Raw genomic sequence first — 12764 nt, 5'->3', positions numbered from 1 at the left:
CAAAAATGTCATAGTATAGTATGTCGTCCAAAATGACACAAAAATGTCATGGTATAGTATGTTGTCCAAAATGAGACAAAAATGTCACAGTATAGTATGTCATCCAAATTGACACAAAAATGTCATAGCATAGTATGTCATCCAAATTGACACAAAAATGTCATAGTCTAGTTTGTCGTCCAAAATGACACAAAAATGTCATAGTATAGTATGTTGTCCAAAATTGGACAAAAACGTCATAGTATAGTTTGTTGTCCAAAATTAGACAAAAATGTCATAGTATAGTATGCCATCCAAAATGACACAAAAATGTCATAGTCAGTTTGTCGTCCAAAATGACCAAAAATGTCATAGTATGGTATGTCGTGCAAATATCTCAAATTGTCATAGTATAGTATGTCATCCAAAATGACACAAAAATGTCATAGTATAGTATGTTGTCCAAAATTAGAGGAAAATGTCATAGTATAGTATGGTGTACAAAATGACACAAAATTGACATAGTATAGTATGTTGTCCAAAATTAGACAAAAATGTCAAAGTATAGTATGTTGTCCAAAATGACACAAAAATGTCATAATATAGTATGTAGTCCAAAATGACACAAAAATGTCAATGTATAGTATGTTGTCCAAAATTAGACAAAAATGTCACAGTATAGTATGCCGTACAAAATTAGAAAAAAATGTCACATTATAGTATGTCGTCCAAAATGACAAAAAAATGTCATAGTATAGTATGTCATCCAAAATGTCACAAAAATGTCATAGTATAGTATGTTGTCCAAAATTAGACAAAAATGTCATAGTGTAGTCAGTCATCATCTAGCCGCTTTATCCTCCACCAGAGGGTCGCGGGGGGTGCTGTTCCAAATATCAGCTACATCGGGCGATAGGCGGGGTACACCCTGGACAGTTCGCCAGTCCATCGCAGGGCCACACACAACTAGAGACAAACAACCATTTACTCTCACACTCACTCCTACGGTCAATTTAGAGTGTCCAATTTACCTAATCCCCACATTGCATGTTTTTGGACTGTGGGAGGAAGCCTGAGAACCCGGAGAGAACCCATGCACACACGGGGAGAACATGCAAACTCCATGCAGTAAGGCCCTCGAACCCGGGTCTTCTCGCTGCAAGGCGAGAGTGCAAACCACTACACCACCGTGTGGCCTGTCATAGTATAGTATGTCGTCCAAAATGACACAAAAATGTCATAGTATAGAATTTCGTCCAAAATCACCAAAAAATGTCATAGTATAGTATGTTGTCCAAAATTAGACGAAAATGTCATAGTATAGTATGTTGTCTAAAGTAACTCAAAAATGTCATAGTATAGTATGTCTTCCAAGATCCCACAAAAATGTCATAGTATAGTATGTCTTCCAAATTGAGACAAAAATATCATTGTATAGTTTGTTGTCCAAAATGAGACAAAAATGTCATAGTATAGTATATCGTCCAAAATGACACAAAAATGACACAGTATAGTATGTTGTCCAAAATTAGAAAAAAATGTCAAAGTATAGTATGTTGTCCAAAATGACACAAAAATGTCATAATATAGTATGTCGTCCAAAATGACACAAAAATGTCATAGTATAGTATGTTGTCCAAAATTACACAAAAATGTCACAGTATAGTATGCAGTGTAAAATTAGAAAAAAATGTCACAGTATAGTATGTCGTCAAAAATAACAAAAAATGTCATGTTAGTATGTCGTCCAAAATGAACAAAAATGTCACAGTATAGTATGTCGTCCAAAAAAACAAAAAAATGTCATGTTAGTATGTCATCCAAAATGACACAAAAATGTTATCGTATAGTATGTTGTCCAAAATTAGACGAAAATGTCATAGTATAGTATGTCGTCCAAAATGACACAAAAATGTCACAGTATAGTATGCCATATAAAATTAGAAAAAAATGTCACAGTATAGTATGTCGTCCAAAATAACAAAAAAATTTCATTTTAGTATGTCATCCAAAATGACACAAAAATGTCATCATATAGTATGTCGTCCAAAATAACTAAAAAATGTCATATTAGTATGTCATCCAAAATTACACAAAAATGTCATGGTATAGTATGTCCTGCAAAAAACTCAAAATTGTCATACTATAGTATGTCGTCCAAAATGAGACAAAAATGTCACAGCATAGTATGTCATCCGAAATGACACAAAAATGTCATAGTATAGTATGTTGTCCAAAATACGACAAAAAAGTCATGGTGTAGTATGTCGTCCAAAATGAGACAAAAAATTCCATAGGAAAGTCTGTCTTCCAAAATGAGACAAAAATGTCATAGTATAGTGTTCTGTTATTACTGTGTTTTTTAAGACAGTTGAATGGTTAAATGTGGGAAAACTTGTTGGAAAGAAGTCCACTGCTGCCACCTACTGGCGACTGTGAGAGCTGCCTGAAGATGTGTCATTCTTTGATGATGTCATCAGTGAGAGCCCTCAGCTGAATCAAGGCATGGTCAGAGCTGCTGCATTTTGTTCTGCTCACGATAAAGTGGGTCTTTAACGGCATTGTCGGTGCGTATATTGCTTGGCAAGTGTTGTTATTGTTGTCAGACAGTGTTGCTGAACATTAGACATTCATGTTATGTTATTTATGTTATCGAATTATACTCTATAAAGTATGTTTAGCATAAGGCTATGCTCACAGCTAATATCCTGTAATGTGATACAGTGTGTTCAATGTTGCTGTTGTCAAGTGCTCTTGAGGACATTGTATTTTACTTTCAGTTTTACCCGACTCCATATGACCTCAATAAAGGAGTACAAGTTTCAACTCTCTTGTCACGTCGTCGTTTTGGAGAGGAGTTTATTGACTGTATCTGACTGTCGACTCTAACAAGGCGTTAGAGGCAGGGGACAGTACATATAGTATGTCTTCCAAAATTACACAAAAATGTCATAGTATAGTATGTCGTCCAAAATCCCACAAAAATGTCATGGTATAGTATGTCATCCAAAATGAGACAAAAATGTCATAGTATAGTATGTCGTCCAAAATGACACAATAATGTCATAGTATAGTATGTTGTCCAAAATCCCACAAAAATGTCATAGTATAGTATGTTGTCCAAAATGACAAAAAAAGGTCATTGTATAGTATGTTGTCCAAAATGAGACAAAAATGTCATAGTATAGTATGTCGTCCAAATGAGACAAAAATGTCATAGTATAGTATGTCATCCAAAATGAGACAAAAATGTCATTGTATAGTATGTTGTCCAAAATTAGACAATAATGCCTTAGTATAGCATGTTGTCCAAAATCCCACAAAAATGTCATAGTATAATATGTTGTCCAAAATGACACAAAAATGTCATTGTATAGTATGTTGTCCAAAATGAGAGAAACATGTCATGGTATAGTATGTCGTCCAAATTGTCACAAAATGTCATAGTATAGTATGTTGTCCAAAAATATACAAAAATGTCATAGTATAGTATGTCATCCAAATTGACACAAAAATGTCATAGTATAGTATGTCATCCAAATTGACACAAAAATGTCATAGTCTAGTTTGTCGTCCAAAATGACACAAAAATGTCATAGTATAGTATGTTGTCCAAAATTGGACAAAAACGTCATAGTATAGTTTGTTCTCCAAAATTGGACAAAAACGTCATAGTATAGTATGTCGTGCAAATATCTCAAATTGTCATAGTATAGTATGTCATCTAAAATGACACAAAAATGTCATAGTATAGTATGTTGTCCAAAATTAGACAAAAATGTCATAGTATAGTATGTCGTGCAAATATCTCAAATTGTCATAGTATAGTATGTCATCCAAAATGACACAAAAATGTCATAGTATAGTATGTTGTCCAAAATTACACAAAAATGTCATGGTATAGTATGTCCTGCAAAAAACTCAAAATTGTCATACTATAGTATGTCGTCCAAAATGAGACAAAAATGTCACAGCATAGTATGTCATCCGAAATGACACAAAAATGTCATAGTATAGTATGTTGTCCAAAATACGACAAAAAAGTCATGGTGTAGTATGTCGTCCAAAATGAGACAAAAAATTCCATAGGAAAGTCTGTCTTCCAAAATGAGACAAAAATGTCATAGTATAGTGTTCTGTTATTACTGTGTTTTTTAAGACAGTTGAATGGTTAAATGTGGGAAAACTTGTTGGAAAGAAGTCCACTGCTGCCACCTACTGGCGACTGTGAGAGCTGCCTGAAGATGTGTCATTCTTTGATGATGTCATCAGTGAGAGCCCTCAGCTGAATCAAGGCATGGTCAGAGCTGCTGCATTTTGTTCTGCTCACGATAAAGTGGGTCTTTAACGGCATTGTCGGTGCGTATATTGCTTGGCAAGTGTTGTTATTGTTGTCAGACAGTGTTGCTGAACATTAGACATTCATGTTATGTTATTTATGTTATCGAATTATACTCTGTAAAGTATGTTTAGCATAAGGCTATGCTCACAGCTAATATCCTGTAATGTGATACAGTGTGTTCAATGTTGCTGTTGTCAAGTGCTCATGAGGACATTGTATTTTACTTTCAGTTTTACCCGACTCCATATGACCTCAATAAAGGAGTACAAGTTTCAACTCTCTTGTCACGTCGTCGTTTTGGAGAGGAGTTTATTCTGACTGTCGACTCTAACAAGGCGTTAGAGGCAGGGGACAGTACAGTAAAACGACAGCCCTTCGGTGGACCTACAACGTCTGGAAGACTGAACAGAGCTGCAGGACAGCTATTCTACAGAAGCAAGCCCATCACAGTTGAACAAGTAAGGAAGTATTTCACCTAACGACACAATGTCAGGGAAATCATCATCAGAGAGCTCACTGAGGACACGTTCAAATGCTTCATACTCATCTCGGCATTCTAAATGCTCATCAGCCAGCAGAGTAGCTGCTGCACAAGCACGAGCAGAAGCCGAAGCAGCCAAAGCTGAAGCAGCCTTTGCAGAAAAAGAAAGCCAATTGAAACTACAAAGAGCCGAAGTAGAAGCTACAGCACAATTACAGAAAATACGCTTGGAAACGTCATTGGATAAGCTGCGTATTGAAAAAAAGGCAGCAGCTGCAACAGCAAAAGCAGAGATTTTGGAGGCAGCAATAATGCAAGATGGCGAACGTGATACTCAGAGCCAATTGAATGTTCCAGGTGATGATGACCCAACAACACGCACAAGGGAATATGTAATGACTCAGTGTACAAATACATCACCTCCTGTCGCGTCTCAGCCCGGAATATTCACTGCAGGAAACAACTTACCTCCTCAACAGGATAACATTCCAACACAAAACTCAGTCAGTCGAATGGATATTAAAGAACCTCTCATTTCACAGGCAAAGTTTAACAGAGACTCAATCCCCAAAATGGAACCAGGTCCTCGTTACACTAAGCAGCAGCCAATATTTGATTATAGTGGTCTTGCCCCAAATAGGATGTTTTGTCACACGCCACACAGTGCCATCCACAACCAAAATGAGACACGGCAATCCCAGATTGACGAAAATCAAGGTGTTTCTGACCTCGTTAGATTCATTGCTCGTCGCGAACTTGTGTCTACAGGGCTCACACAGTTTAACGACCACCCTGAATGTTATAGAGCCTGGAGAGCATCCTTCATAAATGTGATTAAAGGACTCAACCTCTCCACAAGTGAGGAGCTCGATCTTCTTGTGAAGTGGTTGGGAAAAGAATCATCTGAGCACGCCAAACGGATAAGAACTGTGCATGTGAATTATCCTGAACGTGGTCTTAAAGCAGTGTGGGACCGGCTAAATGAGTATTACGGGGCACCAGAGGTCATTGAAAGCTCCTTGTTCAGAAGACTGGAAAGTTTTCCTAAAATACAAAGTAAAGAGGTAAAAAAACTAAGAGAACTTGGAGATCTATTGATGGAGATTCAAGCTGCTAAAGAAGATGGAGACTTAGTCGGCCTAAGTTACCTCGACACACCTCGCGGTGCTAATCCTGTGATACAGAAACTGCCATTCTACCTGAAGGAGAGATGGTTAACATTAGGGTTCAAGTACAAAGAAGACTACAAGGTCCCTTATCCACCATTCAGCTTCTTTGTGGACTTTGTGTGTCAACAAGCCAAAATGTGAAATGACCCTGGCTTCACACTCACAGCCCTGAGTAATGAAACTCCTTCTTATCAAAGACAAATGAATAGACCTGATGGCCAAAGAGCTGTTGCTGTCCTTAAGACAAGAGTTTCGGCTGAATCATCACCGAGCCCCTACAGTGCGTCACCTATGTTTGCTAAAAGCTCTGGATCATACAAGTCAACTATAACAGAGGATCCAGCCAAACAATGCCCACTGCACAATAAGCCCCACCCTCTACCAAAATGTCGTGGGCTTAGAGAGAAACCAATTGAAGAAAGAAAAGGATTGTTAAAGCAACAAGGGATTTGCTATAAGTGCTGCAAGGCTGTACACCTCGCAAAGAACTGTACAGAGGAAATTAACTGCACAGAGTGTGGAAGCATGACACATGTTTCTCTACTGCATCCCGGCCCTGCACCATGGTTGCACCAACCACAAACCCCTGGTTCAGAGAACGGCGGGGAGAGAGACAGTGATCAAAGGGAGCCTGCAGTTTCAACCACGTGCACCGAGGTCTGTGGAAAGGACACTTCAGGACGCTCCTGCTCTAAAATATCCCTCGTTAAGGTGTATCCAGCTGGTCATCCCGAGGCTGCAGTCAAAATGTACACTATATTGGATGATCAAAGCAACAGATCACTTGCACGTTCAGAATTCTTTGATCTATTTCACATTTCAAGCTGTCCCACTCCATACTCTCTGAAGACATGCGCAGGGACAGTGGAAACAGAAGGCAGACAAGCGTGCGGATTCATTGTGGAGTCCATGGACGGCACTGTTGCACTCTCTTTACCAACACTGATTGAATGCAACGAGATACCAGATAACCGCTCAGAAATACCAACGCCCGATGTTGCATTAAACCACGCCCACCTGAGACACATTGCAAAGCATATTCCTTCGCTCGATCCACAAGCGTCAATTATGCTCTTATTAGGAAGAGACATCATCAGAGCTCACAAGGGCCGAAGACAGGTCAACGGCCCACACGATTCACCCTACGCCCAAAAGTTGGATCTGGGATGGGTGATTGTCGGCAATGTGTGTATGGGAGATGCTCACAAACCAACTTTGGTTAGCTCTTACTACACAAACATACTGAGAAATGGAAGGCCCTCTATCTTCCAGCCATGCCCCAATGGTTTCATCGTGAAAGAGAGATATGGAAAAGAGGAGTCCACCCCACGTCCCCTTTCGCACACTCTTTTCAGCGGGGCACTTGACATCATGGACAGAGATGTGTTTCAGACAACAAAAGAAGATGAAACAGAGGCCCCTTCAATCGAGGACATGCTGTTCATGAATGTCATGGACAAAGGAGTTTACATGGATGAAGGGAACAGCTGGGTAGCACCTCTCCCCTTCAGAGCTCAGCGGTCACGTCTCTCTGATAACGGCACACAGGCATTCGAACGCCTCATGTCACTGCAACGGTCCTTCAGGAGGAAACCTGAAATGAAGGAACAATTCATCTCATTCATGAAAAACATCTTTCAGAACGGACATGCTGAGAAGGCTCCTCCACTGCAACCTGATGAAGAGCATTGGTACTTACCCTGCTTTGGTGTTTATCACCCAAAAAAGCCCTCTCAGATAAGGGTCGTCTTTGACTCTAGCGCACAGCACAAAGGTGAGTCACTGAACCAAGTATTGTTGACAGGTCCAGATCTCAACAACACCCTGATAGGGGTCCTTCTTCGGTTCCGGAAAGAGCCAATTGCCTTCACTGTGGACATTCAGCAAATGTTTCATTGTTTCCTGGTACGCCCTGAGGATCGGAACTTTCTCAGGTTCCTTTGGTTTCAAGACAATGACCCCGACAAAGAGATTGTGGAGTTCCGAATGAATGTTCATGTCTTCGGTAATAGCCCCTCCCCTGCAGTGGCTATTTACTGCCTCAGGCGTGCAGCAGAGGAAGGCAAGGATGAGTATGGAGAGGATGCAAGGCAGTTTGTGGTCCGTGACTTCTACGTGGATGACGGGCTGAAATCTCTTCCAACACCAGAGGCGGCCATCAGCTTACTCAAGAGGACACAGGACATGTTGGCTTGTTCTAACCTTCGACTACACAAGCTGGCTTCAAACAGTAAGGATGTGATGGATGCTTTTCCATGTGAAGACCGTGCCACTGACTTGAAGGATCTCGACCTTGCCTCTTAAAGTCTGCCCATGCAACGCAGCCTTGGGTTACACTGGGACTTAAACTCAGACAGTTTCACTTATCATGTCCAAAGTGAGAGGAAACCATTTACTCGTAGAGGAGTTCTGTCAACAGTGAACTCTCTCTATGATCCTCTTGGATTTGTGTCCCCTGTGACAATTCAAGGGAAATCACTTCTTCGAGAGCTGACCGCAGACACATCAGAATGGGATGCCCCCCTGCCTGTGGAGAAGGAGAAGTTGTGGGACAACTGGAGAGATTCTCTGCATGAGCTACAGAACTTAAACATCCCTCGGCCTTACACGTCTGCATCGTTATCTGCAGCAAAGCACACAGAGCTCTGCGTCTTCTCAGATGCTTCAGAGAAGGGAATAGCTGCAGTCGCCTATTTGAGAACCATGGATGAGGAAGGAAAAATCCATGTTGGTTTGGTCTCGAGCAAAGCCAAGCTCGCGCCACGCCCAGATCACACCATCCCAAGGTTGGAACTATGTGCAGCAGTTATGGCAGTGAATCTCGCAGAGGTAATCATTTCCGAAATTGACATCACATTTGATGCAGTCAACTACTACACCGACAGCAAGATTGTGCTTGGCTATCTCTACAATGAGAAAAGAAGATTCTACGTCTATGTCAGTAACCGTGTTCAGAGAATCCGACGGAGCACATCACCAAGTCAGTGGCACTATGTGCATACTGAACACAATCCAGCAGACATCGCAACGCGTGCAATTGCAGCAAATCATCTGAGAGAAACAATATGGTTCACTGGACCAAAATTCTTGTCACACCCAGAAGAAATGATGCCAGCTCCAGAAACATTTGAAATGCTGGAGCCAGGACTAGACCCTGAAATCCGTCCTTTCATGACAACGCTCTTAACCACAGCGCTCGAACACCTTGGGTCTCAGCGTTTCACACGCTTCTCACGCTGGTGTTCCCTCATGACAGCAGTTGGAGCCCTGATTCATGTTGTGCAATGTTTTAAAGACAGGAAAGACAAGGCCAGCAGTTCATGCAAAGGATGGCACCACTGTCACCTCCCACCAACCGTCAAAGTACTCAGACAAAGTACATCAGTCATCATCAAGACTGTGCAACATGAAGCGTATGACATGGAGTTTAAGTGCCTGGCATCAGAAACCACCATTCCCAAGACCAGTCCACTTTGGTCTCTGGATCCTTTCATCGACACAGATGGATTGTTGAGAGTTGGAGGCCGTCTTTCTGAAGCAGATTTGGGACCCGATGAAAAGAGACCGTTCATCTTACCTGGACGCCACCACGTGGCCTCTCTCTTGGTACATCACTTTCATGAGCAAACACAGCATCAGGGACGTCACTTCACCGAGGGGGCCATCCGATCAGCTGGATTTTGGATTGTTGGAGGGAAGAGATGTGTGAGCAAGTTGATATTCGAATGTGTCACTTGTCGAAAACTCAGAGGAAAGTGTGAGGTTCAAAAGATGTCAAATCTTCCCCAGGACAGACTCAGCATGGAACCACCCTTCACAAATGTTGGCATGGATGTGTTTGGACCCTGGTCCGTGTCAGCACGACGCACAAGAGGAGGCCATGCTGAGAGTAAACGATGGGCAGTCATTTTCACCTGCTTATGCATCAGAGCTATTCACATTGAAGTTATCGAGTCTCTCAACTCCTCAAGCTTCATAAATGCATTCAGAAGATTTCTGGCGATCCGAGGACCTGTGAAGCAGATACGGTCTGACAGGGGGACTAATTTCATCGGAGCCTCCAAAGACTTGGGAATCCCCTCAAATGTGGACGAAAGGCCAGTCGAACAGTTCCTTTCCGAACGTGGATGTGTCTGGACTTTCAACACCCCACACTCATCTCACATGGGGGGAGTATGGGAGAGAATGATTGGCATCACACGGCGCATTCTGGATTCTATGCTACTTCAAATGGTGTCTTCCAAGCTGACGCATGAAGTGTTGACGACCTTTCTAGCAGAGGTTACTGCTATCGTGAACAACCGCCCTCTGGTACCTGTCTCTACAGATCCTACGGATCCCTTTGTTCTCACACCTGCTTCACTGCTGAACCAGAAAACAGGCCCTTGCCCTGCTCCTATTGGAGACTTTGGGGACAGAGACTTACTCAAGCAGCAATGGCGCAGAGTCCAAAGTTTGTCCAACACATTCTGGCAAAGATGGCGCCAGCAGTATCTCTCAACACTGCAGATTCGCAGAAAATGGATATCCGACCAGCCAAGTCTGGAGAAAGGAAGTGTGGTGCTTCTCAGAGATGATCAATGTAAGAGGAACGACTGGCCCCTTGGCATTATCACAGATGTGTACCCCAGCAAGGATGGAAGGGTGCGGAAAGTACAAGTGAAAGTCATCAAAAAGAATGGACCGAACTTTTACATTAGACCTGTCAACCAGATGGTTTTGTTGATTCGTCCTGATAACTGAAAATTGTGTGTTTTTGGCTGTCGTGTCACGTAGTAAAACCTCCAGGTTTCAGACGGGGAGTGTTCTGTTATTACTGTGTTTTTTAAGACAGTTGAATGGTTAAATGTGGGAAAACTTGTTGGAAAGAAGTCCACTGCTGCCACCTACTGGCGACTGTGAGAGCTGCCTGAAGATGTGTCATTCTTTGATGATGTCATCAGTGAGAGCCCTCAGCTGAATCAAGGCATGGTCAGAGCTGCTGCATTTTGTTCTGCTCACGATAAAGTGGGTCTTTAACGGCATTGTCGGTGCGTATATTGCTTGGCAAGTGTTGTTATTGTTGTCAGACAGTGTTGCTGAACATTAGACATTCATGTTATGTTATTTATGTTATCGAATTATACTCTATAAAGTATGTTTAGCATAAGGCTATGCTCACAGCTAATATCCTGTAATGTGATACAGTGTGTTCAATGTTGCTGTTGTCAAGTGCTCTTGAGGACATTGTATTTTACTTTCAGTTTTACCCGACTCCATATGACCTCAATAAAGGAGTACAAGTTTCAACTCTCTTGTCACGTCGTCGTTTTGGAGAGGAGTTTATTGACTGTATCTGACTGTCGACTCTAACAAGGCGTTAGAGGCAGGGGACAGTACATATAGTATGTCTTCCAAAATTACACAAAAATGTCATAGTATAGTATGTCGTCCAAAATCCCACAAAAATGTCATGGTATAGTATGTCATCCAAAATGAGACAAAAATGTCATAGTATAGTATGTCGTCCAAAATGACACAATAATGTCATAGTATAGTATGTTGTCCAAAATCCCACAAAAATGTCATAGTATAGTATGTTGTCCAAAATGACAAAAAAAGGTCATTGTATAGTATGTCTTCCAAATTGAGACAAAAATGTCATAGTATAGTATGTCTTCCAAAATGAGACAAAAATGTCATAGTATAGTATGTCAGCCAAAATGAGACAAAAATGTCATTGTATAGTATGTTGTCCAAAATTAGACAATAATGCCTTAGTATAGAATGTTGTCCAAAATCCCACAAAAATGTCATAGTATAATATGTTGTCCAAAATGACACAAAAATGTCATTGTATAGTATGTTGTCCAAAATGAGAGAAACATGTCATGGTATAGTATGTCGTCCAAATTGTCACAAAATGTCATAGTATAGTATGTCTTCCAAAATGACACAAAAATGTTATAGACACACAAAATGTCATAGTATAGTATGTCATCCAAATTGACACAAAAATGTCATAGTCTAGTTTGTCGTCCAAAATGACACAAAAATGTCATAGTATAGTATGTTGTCCAAAATTGGACAAAAACGTCATAGTATAGTTTGTTCTCCAAAATTGGACAAAAAAGTCATAGTATAGTATGTCGTGCAAATATCTCAAAATGTCATAGTATAGTATGTCATCCAAAATGACACAAAAATGTCATAGTCTAGTTTGTCGTCCAAAATGACCAAAAAATGTCATAGTATAGTAAGTCGTGCAAATATCTCAAATTGTCATAGTATAGTATGTCATCCAAAATGACACAAAAATGTCATAGTATAGTATGTTGTCCAAAATTAGACGAAAATGTCATAGTATAGTATGTTGTACAAAATGACACAAAATTGACACAGTATAGTATGTTGTCCAAAATTAGACAAAAATGTCAAAGTATAGTATGTTGTCCAAAATGACACAAAAATGTCATAATATAGTATGTAGTCCAAAATGACACAAAAATGTCATAGTATAGTATGTTGTCCAAAATTAGACAAAAATGTCACAGTATAGTATGTCGTACAAAATTAGACAAACATGTCATAGTATAGCATGTCGTCCAAAATGACACAAAAATGTCATAGTATAGTATGTTGTCCAAAATGACAAAAAAAGGTCATTGTATAGTATGTTGTCCAAAATGAGACAATAATGTCGTAGTATAGTATGTCGTTCAAAATGACATAAAATGTCATAGTATAGTATGTCTTCCAAATTGAGACAAAAATGTCATTGTATAGTATGTTGTCCAAAATTAGACAATGATGT

The 12764-nt window shown here is 40.4% G+C and overlaps 3 long non-coding RNA genes across 3 annotated transcripts; all 3 read left to right on the top strand.

Moving 5' to 3' along the window:
* Window positions 1–2373: 2373 nt before the first annotated feature.
* On the top strand, window positions 2374–2805 carry LOC122763001. The gene is made up of 2 exons (XR_006358832.1): window positions 2374–2546; window positions 2760–2805. It is a non-coding gene; the product is annotated as an uncharacterized LOC122763001 (long non-coding RNA).
* A 1360-nt stretch (window positions 2806–4165) lies between these two features.
* LOC122763000 lies at window positions 4166–4597 on the top strand. Its single transcript, XR_006358831.1, has 2 exons — window positions 4166–4338; window positions 4552–4597. It is a non-coding gene; the product is annotated as an uncharacterized LOC122763000 (long non-coding RNA).
* A 6224-nt stretch (window positions 4598–10821) lies between these two features.
* On the top strand, window positions 10822–11260 carry LOC122763003. Its single transcript, XR_006358833.1, has 2 exons — window positions 10822–11001; window positions 11215–11260. It is a non-coding gene; the product is annotated as an uncharacterized LOC122763003 (long non-coding RNA).
* The last annotated feature ends 1504 nt before the right edge of the window (window positions 11261–12764 follow it).

The sequence above is a fragment of the Solea senegalensis genome, unplaced genomic scaffold (assembly GCF_019176455.1).
Source record: "Solea senegalensis isolate Sse05_10M unplaced genomic scaffold, IFAPA_SoseM_1 scf7180000016307, whole genome shotgun sequence".
NCBI classification, from domain to species: Eukaryota; Metazoa; Chordata; class Actinopteri; order Pleuronectiformes; family Soleidae; genus Solea; species Solea senegalensis.
The sequence above is the reverse complement of the archived record's forward strand: the minus strand, read 5'-3'. Positions and strand labels throughout refer to the sequence as shown.